Here is a 14,956-nt window from a genome sequence, read left to right on the forward strand (position 1 = left end):
GAAGAAACGCGAGCACATCTCGTCCTGCTCCACGGAGCGGACCCTGGACCGGAAGGTTATCCGGGAGGCCTCCGCGGCGAAGAGCGAGGCTTGCTGGCCCCTCACCTCGTGGAGGTCCTCCGTGACATCAACCCCCATCAACTGCAGAAGGAGCAGGTTCTGCACCCTTTTCTGGAGTCGCGACAGCTTTCCCCACCTCTCTCTTGCCTTCTGAACACCCTTGAGGACAAAGAACCTCTTGATGTTCTCCTTCACCGTCTCCCACCAGTCGGCTGGAGACTCAAAGAGGGGTTTCACGGTTCTCCAACCGGCGTACTCCCTCTTAAGCTCCTCGACGTTCTCTGGGGTCAACAGAGTCGTGTTGAGCTTCCACGTCCCCTTGCCGGCTGGCTGGTTGTCCTGTAAGTGACAGTCGGCCAGCAGGAGGCAGTGGTCAGAGAAGAACACCGGCTCGATGTTGAGCGGATAGACCCGTCTGGCCGCGACCAGGTGTACCTCTGCTGCGCTCCGTCTGCAGGGGTGCTGAAGACATCGAGCAGCTTGGCGTCCTTCACCGTGCCCATCAGGAATCTGGACGTGACGTCCAGTTGACTCCCCCCACCCGCTGTCCCCACGCCGGATCTTCCATCTGCATCAATGATGCAGTTGAAGTCTCCGCCTAGGATGACCGGACTGGACGTAGCCAGCAGGGGTGGAAGCCGCTGCAGGACAGCCAACCGCTCACTCCGTACCGCTGGGGCGTACACGTTGATCAGCCTCAGGGGAGCGTTCCTATAGGTGATGTCAGCCACTAGGAGGCGCCCCCCCACCACCTCCTGAACTTGAGAGATGGTGAAGTTGCGCCCCCGCAGCAGAATAGCCAGGCCCGAGGAGCGACAGTCGTTACCCCCCGACCAGATCGAAGGCCCACAGGTCCAGGCGCCGGACCATTTCCCGTACCTGCCGAGGTGCAGTATCCCGCACTCCTGCAGAAACAGGAGGTCCGCCTCGATGATGGTCAGGTGGGCCAACGTGAACACACATCTCGCGGTTGACTTGATGCTGCGCACATTAATGCTCGCAACTCGTACCCCCATTGTGGGCAGTGACCGCAGTACCCTCCCCGAGTCCAAGGTCCAGCCCCTCCATCTGCCCCTTCATGCCCATTGCCCGGGCTAACTGCTGGACGCTCTCCGGGCTCAGGAAACCGTCCGTGCTGCCTTCCGGGTGGCATCCCCCCGTCAGGGGTGCGGAGGCAGGAGGGTCCAGCTCCGGGTCAGGCTGGGGACGCGCTGTTTCCTTCTTCCCGCCTGGACGTTCCAGGGGGCCCTCCAGTGCTCCAGCGGCACTTGACTGGGTGTCGGAGGGAGCCTCAGGACGCCTCCCGTCACCTGGAAGCGGGGTGTTGCTTTCCTTCCCCCTTGAGATCTTTAACTTCTGCTTCGGGTGGGCCCTCTCCGAATCCCTCTCGTCAGAGGAGCTCTTATAGCCCCCCTGTAGCTGCCTCTTCCCGCCTGATGGTTGCGGTTCCTGGGCCCGTCAATGCACCTTCCTCCTCGCTTTCCGGACTGTTGTTCACTCCCCTGGGTCGCCTGTCGCCGCCTCCATCGGCTCCGGGTTGTCGGGGGGGATCAGAGCCTGCAGGGGTGCTTTGCTGGCCTTGGGCCCATCCTGCGGGGCTGGGCCCTCCTGCACGGCCTGGCCCTCCTGCACATTAGTGGGGTCTTTGCTGGGCCCTGGTGCCTTCCTCTCCTCCGGGGGTGCTGGCCCCGCATTGCCCCTGCTGGCGACCTGGGCGTAGGTGGTCCCCCGCCGCGGGCATGCCCTATAGAGGTGGCCCGCTTCCCCGCAAAGGTTGCAGCTTCTCGTGGGCAATCCTTTGCAAGGTGTCCCTCCTCCCTGCAGTTCCTGCAGATGGTGGCTTTGCAGTCGGCTGCCACGTGACCTGACCTACCACAGGCATGGCAGACTTTAGGTTGCCCTGCATATGTCAGGTAGCCCCTGCTCCCGCCGATCGCAAAGCTGGACGGTGGGTGTACGACATTCCCGTCCGCGCCCATCCTCAGCGTCACCTTGACCTGCCTCTTCCTCGTCCAGATGCCAAAGGGGTCCACGATGTCAGTTAGGTCCCCTTCCACCTTCACATACCTTCCGAGGAAGGTCAGGACATCAACTGCTGGCACATGCGGGTTGTACATATGTACAGTCACCATACGGCTCCTCTGTGCTGGCATCACAAACAGCGGGACAGCGGTCAATACAGAGAGGGGGCCCTCACCTCCTTTCCCCTTGAAAACCTCCAGGAAGCGCTCGCAAAGCTTGGCACTCCTGAAGGTCACGTCGTAAAAACCTCCTCCAGGGAAATCCTGCAGGCAGTAAATGTCCACAGCAGCAAACCCACAACAGTCCAACAGGACCCTCTTCACGAAGAAGGTGCGGTCCACAGGTGCACCTTCCTTCACCTTCTTTACAGAAACACGGATGGTGTTCCGGACCCCCTGACCTGGGGCACGAGCACTTGCTGCAGCCATCGGTGCAGGTTGGCTGCTCCCCTGAACCAGCGTTAGGCCGAAGCCAGCATTAAGATCCACTGGTTGCAAGGGTGCACAGCCAACCCGACGTCCTCCTTTCACCTCCAAGACAGCACTCTCCCCCTCTCGGTCCACAAGAGAGTGGGTCTGTATTGTGTTCCAGATGTAAGCTAGTTCACTGAGCTTGCCGGTTTGTTCCCAGATGTTTCGTCACCATTCTAGGTAACATCATCAGTGAGCCTCCGATAAAGCGCTGGTGTTATGTCCCGCTTTCTATTTATCTGGTTAGGTTTCCTTGGGTTGGTGATGTCATTTCCTGCATTGGTGATGTCATTTCCTGTTCTTTTTCTCAGGGGATGGTAGATAAGCTCCAAATCAATGTGTTTGTTGATGGAGTTCCGGTTAGAATGCCATGCTTCTAGGAATTCTCGTGCGTGTCTCTGTTTGGCTTGTCCTAGGATGGATGTGTTGTCCAAATCAAAGTGGTGTCCTTCCTTATCTGTATGTAAGGGTCTTCAAGAAAGGAAATAGGGAAATCCCTGGCAATTACAGACCAGTAAGTCTCGCGTCTGTCGTCTGCAAGGTGTTAGAAAGGATTCTGAGGGATAGGATTTATGACCATCTGGAAGAGCATGGCTTGATCAAATGCAGTCAACACGGCTTTGTGAGGGGCAGGTCATGCCTCACAAACCTTATCGAGTTTTTTGAGGATGTGACCAGAAAAGTTGATGAGGGTCGAGCTGTGGATGTGGTGTATATGGACTTCAGTAAGGCATTTGATAAGGTTCCCCATGGTAGGCTCATTCAGAAGGTCAGGAGGAATGGGATACAGGGGAACTTAGCTGTCTGGATACAGAATTGGCTGGCCAACAGAAGGCAGCGAGTGGTAGTAGAAGGAAAATATTCTACCTGGAAGTCAGTGGTGAGTGGGGTTCCACAGGGCTCTGTCGTTGGGCCTCTACTGTTTGTAATTTTTATTAATGACTTGGATGAGGGGATTGAAGGATGGGTCAGCAAGTTTGCAGACGACACAAAGGTTGGAGGTGTCGTTGACAGTATAGAGGGCTGTTGTAGGCTGCAGCGGGACATTGACAGGATGCAGAGATGGGCTGAGAGGCGGCAGATGGAGTTCAACCTGTATAAATGCGAGGTGATGCATTTTGGAAGGTCGAATTTGAAAGCTGAGTACAGGATTAAGGATAGGATTCTTGGCAGTGTGAAGGAACAGAGGGATCTTGGTGTGCAGATACATAGATCCCTTAAAATGGCCACCCAAGTGGTCAGGGTTGTTAAGAAAGCATATGGTGTTTTGGCTTTCATTAGCAGGGGGATTGAGTTTGAGTCGAGAGATCTTGTTGCAGCTCCTTAAAACTTTGGTTAGACCGCACTTGGAATACTGCGTCCAGTTCTGGGCGCCCTATTATAGGAAAGATGTGGATGCTTTGGAGAGGGTTCAGAGGAGGTTTACCAGGATGCTGCCTGGACTGGAGGGCTTATCTTATGAAGAGAGGTTGACTGAGCTCGGACTTCTTTCATTGGAGAAAAGGAGGAGGAGAGGTGACCTAATTGAGGTATACAAGATAATGAGAGGCATAGATAGAGTTGATAGCCAGAGACTATTTCCCAGGGCAGAAATGGCTAGCACGAGGGGTCATAGTTTTAAGCTGGTTGGAGGAAAGTATAGAGGGGATGTCAGAGGCGGATTCTTTACACAGAGAATTGTGAGAGCATGGAATGCGTTGCCAGCAGCAGTTGTGGAAGCAAGGTCATTGGGGTCATTTAAGAGACTGCTGGACATGCATATGGTCCCAGAAATTTGAGGGTGCATACATGAGGATCAATGGTCGGCACAACATCGTAGGCTGAAGGGCCTGTTCTATGCTGTACTGTTCTATGTTCGATGTTCTAAAATAGTTATTCAATGAAAGAAAAAGTAGTTCTTTTCAGCATGTAAGAAAGCTTGGTTTTAAAACACCCGAACCAAACTGCTTTCCACAACACTGATATTATCACACTTAGGTCATTGTACAGTATTTTGGTTTCCATATTTATTAGGAACTCACACTCGTCGTACTGTGTACAGTGTAACACCTATATGTATGGATGACTAACGGCTACAATATTATTCACAATTCACTTCTCCATATCTTTTAGTTCGACTACATTTCTAACAATGCACACAGATAAGGACTTCATATCACTTATTTGTACAGCTGGACCACTGTGCATCATTTTGGCTTCTATAGCCCTGAATTACATGTGATCAGAGAACTATGCATAGGTCTGCTCTCTTCATCACTGGATTAGTCCTCACCTCAAGAAATATACATTGGTCAATTTTGTGTAATCTTTAAGCAACAATTATAACATTGTGCAGTATTCAGTCCTTTGGGTCCTTGCTTTGACAATTCCTCTAACTGTAGACAGTTTTGATGCACATTCACTCATTTCACAAGATGTGGGACCACTATGCATAACTGTATCTGCAAAGGCCCTAATTTTTCCACATGCCTGAGTCAGGCTACACTCTAAGGACTCATAATATTGATTATCTCATCGCATATCTATTTGGCAGACAAAGACCTAGAAAACTGTGCACACATCTGGTGTTCACATACCACGAGATATGTGAGAACACATCAACTTGCAAATTCTCCTCAAAACAGGTCACTATATAATTTGGAAATAAATGATATACTTCCTTGTTTGGAGCAGCGGGAGTGTGAGCCAGCGTGCCGATGGGAAGGTCAGGCTTTTTGTTTCCCTGTATAAAAATCTACCTCGTGCAGAAGCGGCCTTCTTGTTTGGAGTGGCGGGTGTGTGGAGAGAATGCAAGGCAGGAAGTAATTAATATATTCAGGCATTGGCTAAACCCGAAACTCTACACGTGTAGTTTCTTCCACCCATCTTCCTCCTGTAACCAAAAAATGGACTGTGTGGAGGGCCGGTAAGGTAAGCCTCTTTTTTTTATTCTTCTGGAACTCTAAAGTCAAAAGAATGGAAGCTGGGGCAGTTGCATGCTCCTCTTGCAGGGTGTGGGTGGTTAGGGTCACTGCTGGTGTTTCCTCTGACTTCACCTGTGAGAAGTGCACCCAACTCCAGCCTCTCACAAACCTCGTTAGGGAACTAGAGCTAGAGCTGGATGAACTCCGGATTGTTCGGTCGGCTGAGGGGGTGATAAAGAGGAGTTATAAGGAGTTATTCACACCCAAAGTACAGGACAAAGGTAGCTCGGTGACTGTCAGGAAGTGAAAAGGGAGTAGGCAGAAAGAGCAGGGATCTCCTGAGGCTGTTCCCGTCAACAATAAAGTATACCATTTTGGATGCTGTTGGTGGGAACGACCTACCAGGGAAGGCCATAGCGGACAGTTCTCTGGCCCTGTGGCAGAGAAGGGAAGGGGGGAGAATAAGAGAGCAATTGTAGTGGGGGATTCAATAGTTAGAGACACAGACTGGCGGTTCTGTGAATGTGAAAGAGATGAACGAATGATACATACCACTCCTGGGTTCTAGAGTCCATGATGTCTCAGATTGCGTCTTCAAGATCCTGAAGGGGGAGGGTGAGCAACCAGCTAACCCTAACCCTAACCAGCACATGGGTGCCAATGACATAGGTAGAAAAAGGACTGAGAATGTGAAAAATGAGTACAGGGAGTTAAGTTAGATTAGATTCCCTACAGTGCGAACAGGCCCTTTGGCCCAACAAATCCACACTGCCCCTTGAGGCATCCCACGCAGACCCATCCCCCTGTAACCCACACACCCCTGAACACTATGGGCAATTTAGCATGGTCGATTTACCTAGCCTGCTCATCTTTGGACTGTGGGAGGCAACCCACGCAGACATGGGGAGAATGTGCAAGCTCCACACAGACAGTTACCCAAGGCTGGAATTGAACCTGGGTCCCTGGCACTGTGGGGATGCAGTGCTAACCACTGAGCCACCGTGCCACCCCAATGGCATTCTCGAATTAGGGAGTTAGGTTGGAAGCTAAAGTCCAGGGCAAACAGGGTAGTTATCTCTGGATTACTACCAGTGCCATGTGATAATGAGGTAAGAAATAGGGAGAGAGGGCTGCTAAACATGTGGCTACAGGGCTGGTGTAGGAGGGAGGGCCTCTATTATGTGAAAAATTGGAGTGCATTCTGGGGGAGGTGGGACCTGTACAGTAAGGGCATGTTGCATCTGATCCGGAACAGCACAAATATCCTGAGAGCAAGGTTTGCTCAAGCTATACGGGATGGTTTAAATGAGATTGGCAGGGGGTGGGGAACCAGATTTTTAATTCAGAGGATGAGGTATTCAGCCTTCCAACAGACAGATTGGGAGTGAGGTTGTTAATAAAGAAATGCGGCCGATGGAGCGTAATTGTGGACACAGATGGTTTGAAGTGTGGAAACTGCAGTGCTAAAAGTATCCGAAATAAGGCAGATGAACTTAGCGCATGGATCAGTACTTGGAAGTACGATGTTGTGGCCATTACAGAAAATTGGGTAACTCAGGGACAGGAATGGTTGTTGGAAGTTCCTGGATTTAGATGTTTTAAATGAAACAGGGAGGGTGGAAAAGAGGTGGGGGGTTGACATTGCTAGTCAGGGATAGCATTGCAGCTACTGAAAGGCAGTTTGAGAATGAAATGTCTATAGAGTCAGTTTGGGTTGAGGTCAGGAACAAGAAAGGAGCAGTAACTTTGTTGATTTTTTTACAGATGCCCAAACAGTTGCAGAGAAATGGAGGAGTGGATTGGGAGGCAAATACTGGAAAGGTTCAGAATTCACAGGGTTGTAGTCATGGGTGACTTCGACTTTCCAAATATTGATTGGAAATATTTTAGTTGTAATAGTTTAGATGGAACAGATTTTATCCAGTGTGTTCAGGAAGGATTCCTGACACAGTATGAAGATAGGCCAGCACAAGTAAAGGCCACTTTGGATTTGGTGCTTGGCAATGAACCAGGCCAAGTGTTCAAACTGTTGGTCGGAGAACATTTTGATGTTAGCGATTACAACTCGTTACTTTTACAATAGTCATGGAAAACGATAGTTACATACAGCAGGGTAAGATTGAGAATTGGAGAAAGGGTAATTACAATTCTGTTGGGCAAGAACTGGGTAACAGAAAATGGGAACAGATGCTGTCAGGGAAGATCACTAATGAGATATGGAGATTGTTTAAGGAACGCATACTGCATGTACTCGATATGTTTGTCCGTAGCAGGCAGGGAAGATGTGTGTTACACCTGTCCATTTTCCTCCTGAGAAATGGCAGATGGATTTTAACCCTGAAAAGTGTGAGATGATTCATTTTTGAAGGACAAACTTGAAAGCAGAATACAGGGTTAATGGAAAGATTCTGGGCAGCGTGGAGGAGCAGAGGAATCATGGGGTTCATGTCCACAGTTCCCTGAGAGCTGCCATCTGATGGATAGAATTGTTAAGAAGGTGTATGGTGTGTTAGCTTTCATGAATAGAGGGAGTGAGTTCAAGACCCGTGAAGTTATGCTCCTGCTAAACAAAAGCCTGGTTCAGCCACACATGGAGTATTGTGTCCAGTTCTTCTTGCCTCATTACAGGAAAGATGTGGAGGTTTTGGAAAAGGTGCAGAGGAGATTTACAGGATGTTGCCTGGAATGGAGATTAGGTCTTACGAGGAACGGCTGAAAGAGCTAAGGCTTTTCTCTTTAGAACGACAAAGGATGAGAAGTGACTTGATAGAGGTGTACAAAATGAGCAGAGGTATAGATAGTTTGAACAGCCAGAGAGTTTTTCCAAGGTGGATGTAGCTATTACGCGAGGGCACACTTTTAAACTGAGTGGAGGTAGATACAGGGGTGATGTCAGAGGTAGGCTCTTTACTAAGAGAGTGGTATGGGCGTGGTTTGCTTTGTCAGAGAGAGTAGTGGAGTTGGCTTCATTAGGGACATTTAAGCAACTAGGCATATGGATGATAGTATAAGCTAGGAGTGGAGATTAGATAGACTTTATGAATAGGGTAAAAGTTCGGCATAACATTGTGGGCCGAAGGGCCTGTACTGTGCTGCACTGATCTATGTTCTATGTTCTGTGTTCTATTGTTCTATGTCCATTCTGCACCAGGAGTGTCGGAGAGCTGTCCATTTCTTCCTCGATAAAACATTTGAACCATCCCGACCCAACACCACCCTCGTTCACTTGGCTGAGCTCATCTTCACCCTCCAGAACGTCTCTCTTAACTCCTCTCATTTTCTTCATGTAAATGGCAGAGCCATGAATATCCACTTGGACCCTAGTTATGTCTGTCTCTTCTTGGTGTATGTGAAATTATTGCCTGCACATGTACAGCATTATCATTGAAGAATTATGGAGAAGCAACCCAGTTAAATGTGCGGTGAAGTACTTGAGCATGTCAAGAAAAGGGTATACGAATAGATGATGAATGTTTGAACCCTTCAAAAGAGAGATGATCAGAGTAATCTTGGTTTGCATGTCGGTCAGACCCTTAGAGTAAAATAGGAGATAGATAGAGTGGTTAAGAAACCATGTGGAACAATTTTCTTTGTTAGCAGAGTGCAGCATTTAAAAGCGAGAAGGTTGAGAAGTATAACATTATGAGAGGCATATATAGGGGAGGCAGGAAGGAATTTCCCTCTGGCAGAGGGATCAGCCATCAGGCAATCGATTTAAGCTAAGTGCCAGAAAGTTTAACATGGATATGAGGAAAAGTGTGTTTCTTTTTCTCCCGAGGTGGTGGGCACTTGCTGCCAATAATAGCGACAGAGACAGAAATCGTCGGGACAGTGAAGAGGTATTTATTTGTGCATTTGTGATGTCGAGGCATACGAGGCTCTGGGCCAAGTGCTGAACAGTTAGGCTTAGGCTTGATTGGACGGAAGGCTTTCTTTCTCTGTACTTTCAAAGTCTATGACCTGTGACCAAATTGAATGTCATAGCATTCTTTTTAGACAGCGCGTCCACCCCTTTTCTTATTTGATTTATTTTCATGTCTTTGGATTGATGGAAATATAATCTGAACTGCTAACGTGGTTCAGATAAAAGCATGATCACAAAGTGTGAAGCTGGATGAACACAACAGGCCAAGCAGCATCTCAGGAGCACAAAAGCTGACGTTATGGGCCGAGACTCTTCATGAGAGAGTGATGTCTATTCCAGTGTCTTGGTTTAATATTCCAATTCCACATATTAAATACATTGTTGGTGGTGCCGAATCATTCATTATTGCCCACTTGTATCCTGTTCCTTGGCACGTCTCCTCACTGCTACAGTGTGTTGCACTTGATGGGTGGGTTCATAAATTTGCAGACAACACGAAGATCAGTAAAGTTGCAGACAGCGCAGAATGTTCTCAAAAGACTCAGTGGGATACAGATCGGTTGCAGATATGGGGAGAGAAATGGCGGATGAAGTTTAATCCTGTAAGTGTGAGATTCTGCAGCAGAGGAGATCGAATGGTAAGGAAAAGTATACACTTAATGTCAGGACCCTGGGCAGTGGTGATGTACAGAGGGATCTTGAGGTTCATGTCTACAGCCCCCTGAAAGCGGCCACACAAGCAGATAAGGTGGTAACTGAGACATTTGGTGTGCTTGCCTTTATTGGTCGGGGATTTGAGTGCAAAAGACAGGATCTCATGCTGCAGCTTTTTAGACGTTGGTCAGGCGACATACAGAGTATTGAATTCAATTCTGGTTGCCATATTACAGAAAGGATGTGGAGGCTTTAGAAAGGGTGTAGTAGAGGTTTATCAGGATACTGCCTGGCTAGAGATATGAGCCAAAAGAGGAGGCTGGAAATAACTCAGATTTTTTTCTCTGGAGTCGCAGAGGCTGATGGGAGACTTGACAGAATTTTATAAAATCATGAGATGCCCACATCGAGCTTACAGTCAGAATCCTTTATTGGAGAGTCGAAGTTCTAAGACCGGGGGTGAATGTGAACGCATTCATTTCAGATGAGAGGGGGAACGTTCAAAGGAGATGTGAGGGGCAAGTTTGTAACACTGAGATTGGTAGGCATCTGGAATGCGCTGCCGGCGGGGGGCGGGGGGTGAGGGCAGGTACATTAGGATGTTACAGGGACTATTAACAACACATGAATATGCAAGGATGGAGGGATATGGATATGAATATTCTATTCATTTGTTTGCATGTTTGTTCCTCACATTATGAGGTAGAAAGCAGAGAGCCTGAGAATTCAGTGAGAGTGACATCAGTTCTAAAGGCCATTTCCCCTCATTGCTGGAGTAGGTAATAGGCAATACAGTTGAAGGAATTCCATTATTTCCAATATTGTTGCAATGGAGCGCCAGAACCAGCTTCTTTGTTGGCTCATCTACTTGTTTCAGGCAAACAATGACTGACAGTAAATCACTTTTCATTTTGCCAGACTGGAAACATGCAGATTCTTTGTCACAATGAATTTCTTGTGATCGTGGCCTTGCAGGGGTAAAAAGGGACCAAATTAGAGAACAACCCAAGGAATTGAAATCTCCAACCCGAATAGCCCCCACTCCCAGCTCTTTTCAGAATCTCACTCTCATCGGTGCATGTGCCAACAGAATTTCAACAGATTACAACAAGGGCACAGACTTTGCCCTCGCCACCTCTCACTCTGGCTTTTGCATTGTAGACAGGGACATCAAGAGAGTTCTTCATCTTGAAATCCTGGAGGCATTGGAAACTCAGAACTCCTGTTCAAAACCGGTGTGTTCAGCATGGATACTCCATATCTTTGCTCCGGCCAATTCGAGCAACCCCCTTTCTGTCTTTGCTTTTTCATTCATTATACTCACAGTTCCTGTAATCCTGGGTTAATGTCTCCATCCTTTGTACCGATTGCTACATTGTTCACATGAGTGTGATAAAGGTCAAATTTTGAGGCCCCACAAAAAAGCCCAAGGATAGCCTTCACAGCAAAAACATCGTCAGCCGCATAGTCGCGATCACTGTGTGATTCCACATCCGGATTGAATGAATTAAAATAACTTCCTTCTAATTCATTGTTGGGATGAGAGCGTCACAGCCCAGGGAATAACCTTAATTATCCAGAGGGAAGTTAAAATTCAGCCACATTGCTATGAGTCTGGAGTTACATGTCAGCCAGACCACATAAGGATGGCAGTTTCCTTTTCCAAAAGGACATTAGTGAACCAGATGGGTTTCCCCTAACAGTCAGGAATGAATTCATGGTCAACATTTGTCTCTTACTTTCAGTTTTTTATTGAATTCAATTTCCACCATCTGCCATGGCAGGATTCAAACTCATGTCCACAGAACATCATCTGGGTTGAATCTAGTGTTAATGCCACAAAGCCATTGCCTCCATCTGCCAATGCAGGTGAGATTAACAACCTCTTCCCACCACTGCCTCACGGATTATTGATCGCTGTTTGCTCCAACCCGCTTTGACTCCACTTGGGACTCACAGCTATTCCCCACAATACCCCTCATGGTTTGCACACACTATCCCCCACCATTTCTATTTGCTGCTCACTTTGAATTCCATGTACTGGTGGCAACCAAAGAACACAGCTCTCACTATTGCTTGCATTTGAGTATTTTTTGCCCTTGAATGATTCTGCAGCCACACAGTGAGTACTTGACGATCACTTTTATTCTCACATTCAGGCTCTAGATACCAATCTCTCCCTAGATGCTGATGTTGCACGCGCAGCTCAACATGATAAATGCAAAAAAATTACCCCAGCATCCACACAATTTCAGGTAGGAAGGGAGCTAGCTAAGAGGTAAAGCTCTCCCTGCTCTCCCTACTCATATCACATTTCAAAATATAACCTTCGTATTTTTTGAGGACTTGCCTCAACAGTGGAGGAACATGGAGCTGAATTTTCAGTTCTGCGAATATCACATTTGTTTTATTTTCTTCCTGCTTGGATGTCATTTGAACATTGAGTTGAAAACAGCATTGACAAGAAACTATGAGATTTCAGGTTAATGCCGAGCAGGCAACTGTTTTGATACTTACTTTGAAACCTTTGGGTTTTGTGACCACCACAGAGGGAAGGAGTCGGAAGAAACGTTTTTATGCAAGGGACAGGAGTATCTGGCAGCTGAATGTCATCGTCTAAAAACAGGAGCGCTGAGATGCTTCAAATCCACTGAGGAGAAAACTTCAAATTATATTGTTGGAAATGAAGAGAACTTAGTGTCAACTAAATGTTCCTTCTGGCCCTTGTTAAGTAAGATTGAGCTGAGTTTGAAAATGTTTTAATGATCAGGGAAAGACATTTAGTGAATAAAATGGCAATGACAGGAATTTCTTGAAAGGAAATGAATCGCACATGTGCCAGATACCAAGAATATTTGACACGGTGATAGAGGGAACACTTTAGTGACTTCAGAGAGTCTGTAACACTGTTAATTTTGACAAATGATTTGTGATTTTCACAATACAATCGGTCCAGTAAACCTAAGCTAACAATATCTGCCTCGTGTTTTGTTTTATATAATTAACAAACATCTTTGTTCTTTCATGAAAGGTACATTAGCAATCTCTTTCTGATATGTTCACAGAGTAACCAAAACACAAAACAAGCAGCAAAAATAAACTATATAGCCCACCAAAAGGAATTCACTCCAGTGTCTGAATTGGGGTCAGCAGTGCTATCATGTCAGATCATTAAACCTGCACACAGTGCCAGGAGGGCAGAGTATGAGAGTCAAACTGTCACAGGGAAACAGACTCTTTGTACTCACTTGTCCGCGCTGACCAGCTATCTGAAACTGATCTAGTCCGATTTGCCAGCATTGGCCCAAGTCCCCGAAACACCTTCTCTTCCTCTACTTATTCAGATAACTCCAAAAACCACAGAAGGTGCAAGACCTGCCCCTTCACCTCCTCCCTGCTCACCACTCCAAATGCCTAAACAGTCTTTCCAGGTAAAGCAGTCTGGAGAGCCTGGAAATCTTGTGGAATGAATTTACTGCACACAAAGTGCTCCACTCTGCATTGGAGAAAGCAAATGCAGACTGGGTGACTGCTTTGGAAATACAGCTCTGGTCTGTGCACAAGCATGGTCCTGACCTTCCTATAGCCGGTTATTTTAACACAACATCCTGCTCGCATGACAAAATGTCTTTCCTCAGCATGCTGCAGTCTTCCCATGAATAACTGTGCAAACTGGAGGAACAACATCTCACTTCAAACTGGATACTTTACAACCTCTGGATGTAATGTTGAGTTCAACAGCTTTAAATTGTGAACCATTTCTTTGTTTTCTTTTAGCTTGTTATCATGTCCTCCCCACCCCACTCCCATCCCAGTACTGTCCTTTCAAGTCTGGCAGGAGACACGCCATTGTTCTGCCATTCTCACTTCATCTGAACTATCAACATGTCTGACGATCACTTCATCTGAACTAACAACATATTTTCCCACCAGCACCCTACACTCACTACCCTCACTCCCCTGCAAACTATATCATAGACCCTGTCCCCTCCATACTTCACCATCTCTGATGACGAGTCATCTAGACTCGAAACGTTAGCTTGCTCTGTCTCCGTGAATGTTTTCTACCCTGCTGTGATCTCCAGAATTTGTTGTATTCAGTGTCTATCCCAATAACTTTTAAATGTTGTAACTGTAACTGCCTCTACCATTTCCTTGGATAGATCGTTCCATACATGTTCCACCCTCTGTGTGAAAAAGTTGAACCTCAGATGACTTTTAGATCTTACACCTCTCCTCTTAAATCAATGCCCCGTCTTGACTTGGAATAGCCAACCATAGGGAAGAAGTACCTTAGTTATTCACCCTGTCCATATCTTTCATGATTTTATAAACTTCTGTCATGTCACCCCTCAGCATCTGACTCTCCAGGGAAAGAAGTTCTGGCTTATTCAGTCTCTCCTTGTAGCTAAAACCCTGCAAATCTGACAACATCCGTGTAAATCTTTTCTGAAATCTTCCAAGTGTTAAAATATCCTTCCTGTCACAGAGAGACCAGAATTGAATGCAGTATTCATGCTACAACTGGAATACTGTGTGCACCTCACTGCAGGAAGGCCCTGATAACATTCAACGGGGTTCAGAGGACATTCACCGTTATGCTGCCTGGGATGGAGAAATTGAGCTCAAAGGAGAGATTAGATAGACTTGGATTGTTTTCTTTAGAGCAGGGAAGACTGAGGGATAACATGATTGAAGTGTATCAGTTGATGAAAGGTACGGATAGAATGAATAGACAGCAGCTGTTCCCCTTGGTTGAGGGGTCAGGCATGAAAACGTCATAGTTTTAGGGTAGTGGGCAGGAGATTGAGAGGAGATTTTGGGGAAAATGTCGTCACTCAGCAGGTGGTGAGATTCTGGAAGGAACTGCCTGGGATTTTAGTGGAGGCCAGAAACCTTACAACATTTTAAAAATATTTTGATGGGTACTTCAAATATAACATTCATGGATATGGGACAAGTGCAGAAAATTGGGATGAGCG

Source organism: Stegostoma tigrinum, chromosome 16, assembly GCF_030684315.1.
Source record: "Stegostoma tigrinum isolate sSteTig4 chromosome 16, sSteTig4.hap1, whole genome shotgun sequence".
NCBI lineage: Eukaryota > Metazoa > Chordata > Chondrichthyes > Orectolobiformes > Stegostomatidae > Stegostoma > Stegostoma tigrinum.